This window comes from Rhineura floridana, chromosome 4 (assembly GCF_030035675.1).
Source record: "Rhineura floridana isolate rRhiFlo1 chromosome 4, rRhiFlo1.hap2, whole genome shotgun sequence".
NCBI classification, from domain to species: Eukaryota; Metazoa; Chordata; class Lepidosauria; order Squamata; family Rhineuridae; genus Rhineura; species Rhineura floridana.
In genome coordinates this window covers 126557834-126562301 of record NC_084483.1, presented here as the reverse complement: position 1 = coordinate 126562301, position 4468 = coordinate 126557834, and positions in this window count along the sequence as shown.

The window sequence follows — 4468 nt, the reverse complement described above, 5'->3', positions numbered from 1 at the left end:
TTACGCTTTGAAAGCACTCATGATATTCACAGTCATAGTGGCTATTTTTTCTTCTTTTTCTTTGAGAAAACAAGCTCCACACTAGTTTTTAACTTGCTTTTATTTTCTCTCCTCAAGGGTCGGTTTTCAAAAACCAAATAGTGGAAGCTAGAGAACTCACCGCTGTCTTAGATGACTATTCGCAATTGATGTCTGCCTTAAATACAATCCTAAAACCAACCCCCCCTCCAGACCCTCATTCAAACAGTGCCATCCCTGATGGTTTGACAAAGATTGTTTTGAACTTAAGAGGAAACTGAGAAGGGTCTATTATCAATATAGGAAGGATAACTCAAATGTGCTGCCACCAGAATATTATATTATTAAAAGACAGTACAAACAACTGATAGTTATCAAAAAGAGGCAGGCAACCCAAAATGGGTGGAAGGCCCTGATAAATGCCTCTATAAATAATAACTCCAAACTTTTCTGGTCTCTAGTTACAGATGCCCTAGCTTCACCTAGTCTGCCTCACTGTAATATCTCTCCTAACATTTGGGAACAACACTTTTCCGAGATGTTCATGGATACAAGGGACTATCCATCGAATAGTTTATCCACTGTAGACCTTAATGCTCTTCCATCCTGGCCTCCGGTAACACAGATGGAGGTAAAATCCTTGAACAGTTGTCTTAAGCCTGGAAAGGTGCTGGGATCTGATGCCATACCCCCTGAATTGTTGAAGACAAATAAAGATTGGTGGGCCCCTTCACTGGCCAATTTATTTACCCAAATTAACCATTGTGGTAAATTTTCTGCGGCCTGGCTTGAGGCCATTGTGATCCCAGTCTACAAGAAAGGGGACAGAGACGACCCTTCAAATTACAGGCCCATTAGTTTACTATCCGTAGTGGGCAAGCAGTACGCCAGTTACCTAAACACAAGACTGGTCTCCTGGTTAGAAGAGGCGGATATTCTGGGAAGGGAACAAGCAGGCTTCCGAAAGGGTAGATCCACGGTCGACCATTGCATAGTATTAAACCATCTGGCAGAAAAGTACATGAGCTCCTTTGGCAATGGTCTGTCTGTCGCCTTTATAGATCTTAAATCTGCCTTCGATTCTCTTCCCAGGGATAAGCTATGGGCCAAATTACCCCAAACCACCATGGATAAAAGACTCCTTTTCCTTATTACTCGTCTTTGTCAATACACCACGCTTCGCGTAAGATACGGAGCCGATGGTAGCTTAACTAAATCCATCCCTGCTACCAAAGGGTTTAGACAGGGATGCATATTAGCTCCCACATTATTTAATCTTTTTCTGAATGACTTGAGCAAAAGCTGCCTATCTGCCAATTTTCATCCACCTAAGCTGGCTGACTCAAGATGCCCTCTGTTGCTATACGCTGATGACGCTGTCCTTACGTCTCTGTCTAAAATAGGCCTGAAATGCCTATTATGTGCCTTTATGGCTTATTGCACTGCCAACTCACTAATTATAAACTTTAGTAAATTGAAAATCATGGTTTTCTCCAGGCGTCCACCTGTGTGCAAATGGACAGTTAATGGACAGCAAATAGATCAAGTCAAGCAATACAGATATTTGGGGGTTATGTCCCACTCTACCCTCTCTTGGACTACCCATATATGCTCTGCAGGCCAGACTGTGCAGAACACCTCCAAGCCATCCTTCGCTTTTTTTACACCAAAGGCCGTCAGTATATACCTGCTGCCACCCAGGTATTTAAGTCCAAAATCCTCCCCCAACTGCTTTATGGAGTGCCAATCTGGGTCCAGAGCTTTAACTCTAAAGTTAAAACAGTTCTCTCAACCTTATTAAGATCAATTTTTGGTATGCCACGATGCGTTCCTGCTGCAGGCCTCCATCTTGAGACAGGCTTTGCATCAACTGAATGCACAGCCTGGTCCCTAGCTTTGAGATACTGGATCAAAGTGGCTTATGCTGGCCCTTCCCTTGGCTATTTAAATCTTCTCTGGAAATATGCTTTTTCTAGCGTTTGGTCAAAAACACTTCGTGCTAAACTGACCACACTAGGTTTCTCATTGGACTTCCTCTCTACTCTAGAGCCTGAGATAGCAAAACAGGTAATTGAGAAACGGATCAAAGATGTAGATCTCCAATATTCCATGTCAAATGGTTCAAAATCTTGCTCGCCCATCCATTCAGATCTGGGCTTTGTATTCCCTAACTTTGCTGCATACCTGGAAAATTTGACAACCCCAAAATATCGCCATGCCTTTTCCAGAGCTAGATTTAACTGCCTCTTCTCGGAAATATTAGAAGGCAGCTACCAAGATATACCTTATGAAAACCGAATATGTCCATGTAGGCATGCCAAGGTTGAATCACTGACCCATTTTTTTTGTACCTTTTATAATGTTGAACGAACCAGATTTTTAAACCCCATCACGGAAAACTTTCCTGGCAGGTCTGCAAATTGGTTACTAAAATACTTGTTGGCTGATACAGACAAGGCTATCACCGTGACTGTAGCCAAGTTTATTTACTCCATCCAAGTTATACGCAAGAAAATTCCTTTTTAGATAACTATGTCCTGTCTTAATGATGTACTGCTATTTGTACTTTTTTGTATAGTGTATGTCGTTTTTTAGACGGTTTGACTAATCAATTTGTATATTGGGTCTCTGACCGCATAATAAAATTTGATTTGATTTGATTTTGAACTTGTTAGTTATAGCATAAACTACTTTGTTTGTTTTACACCTTTTGGTATCCCCTTGTTCACTGTATTGTTAACATCCTTTTTTCTTATGAAACAAAATATATGCCAGTCATTTAATTCCTTTACATAGCCCATTATGTAAATTAACATACTCTCTGGAGGAGTGAGGGGGACTGTCACTGCCATTCCCTTCTCCTGGTCTGGCCCTCACATTCCCTCCACCAGTGAGCGGGGGAAGGGAATTGGCCGGCACTATGTGCTGCCCCATCAGAAATGCCCCAGCTAGAAATGTGGCTGCCCCACCTAACAAGAAAGGCTGGCTGCAGGGCTGTGTGAACCAGGCCTAAGAGTATATTCAACAAGAAATGGCAGCAATCCCAGCTCTCTGATGAGCTTTTATGCACACTTTCCCCTATGCATTTTTGCACACCTTTTTTAGTTGAAGAACTACATTGCAAAGTTCAGAGAAATATGAATTTGGAAGGACGGCTGCATTTCTTCTTTGGGGAAATGAGAATTGGGTTGGTTTGCATTAAAATATGAACCAAATTTCACACCTCTCCCTAGTCTGTACTATACATTATTTTTCAACCACCCTTTTTTACATTCATGTTTTATCTTTTAAGTGTATAATTAGAACATCTTGAGTGTACACCTAAAAATGTCATATGCGGAGAGGACATCAGAGTAAATCATTCTATGCTTGGTAGATTACTAATATGACTCAGTATAAGATAGCTGCCTATAGTCTACAATTATTAGGAATCTAATCTTCTTATAAATGAACCTTTGCACTACATTTGTAAAAGAAGGAAATTTGAATGATTTCAAATCAAATTGAACAATATAAATATTTTTGTGCAGTTACAGAAAAGTCAAACCCACTCCAAGCTGTCCAGCTCCTTCAAGTGTAGCAGCATGCAGTTTACAATTTTGCATGCAGGCAATAATCACTCATATGTCATTACAGTGCATGTAACATTGCAGACAATTATCTCAGGTTGGTGACTGAATGGAGGTTACAATGAAATAAATATCCACATATTTCTTAAATATTTGCATAATGAGCTATTTAAATGCAAGAGTTTCTAAGATATGTAAACAATTGGAAAAACTGTTTAGCTGCAGAGCTAAAGGAAGCATTAATACATAAAACCATACCCACAACCCCTTGAAAAAAATCATGTGATTTGGGGTTAACTATAGTATGCTTTGTAAAGGTCTACTGTGTTCAAGAATTACAGGTTCTAAATACATGTTGCATTTCAAACAAAGTATCATATGTTATCTAGTAAAATTAACAACTAAACTGAATGAGCTGAAACAAAAAGCAGGGTTGTAACAATGGAGAATGAAGTACTGTTCAATCACAAAGAAAATGACAAAGGAATTCTTAGAGTGAAATACACAGGAAAAGAATTCAATGGAATCAGCACTATTATCTAGTACAGCAAACCTCAAATGAATTTCTCATTGTTAAAATGACAGATTATATAGGTCACAGGACAGGCCCCAAACCCACTTAATTCCTTGCAAACAGCTTTTCACCTGATCACCAGTGGTTACTAAGAATTCCTCTCTCCCCACCCCCACCCCCAAGCAAATTGATGAGGCTGTGCATCTGGAACTCTGCCTCTTGGTGGAAAGAAGCCTTTCCTCCAAACTCTGTTTGGATCACCTCCAAAGCACAGCATTTTATTTTCAAAGGAACAGAGCTCTACCACACAACAAGGATCCTGATTAGCCAAGGATCCTACATGCACATGGAAGAGCTTTATGTGTCT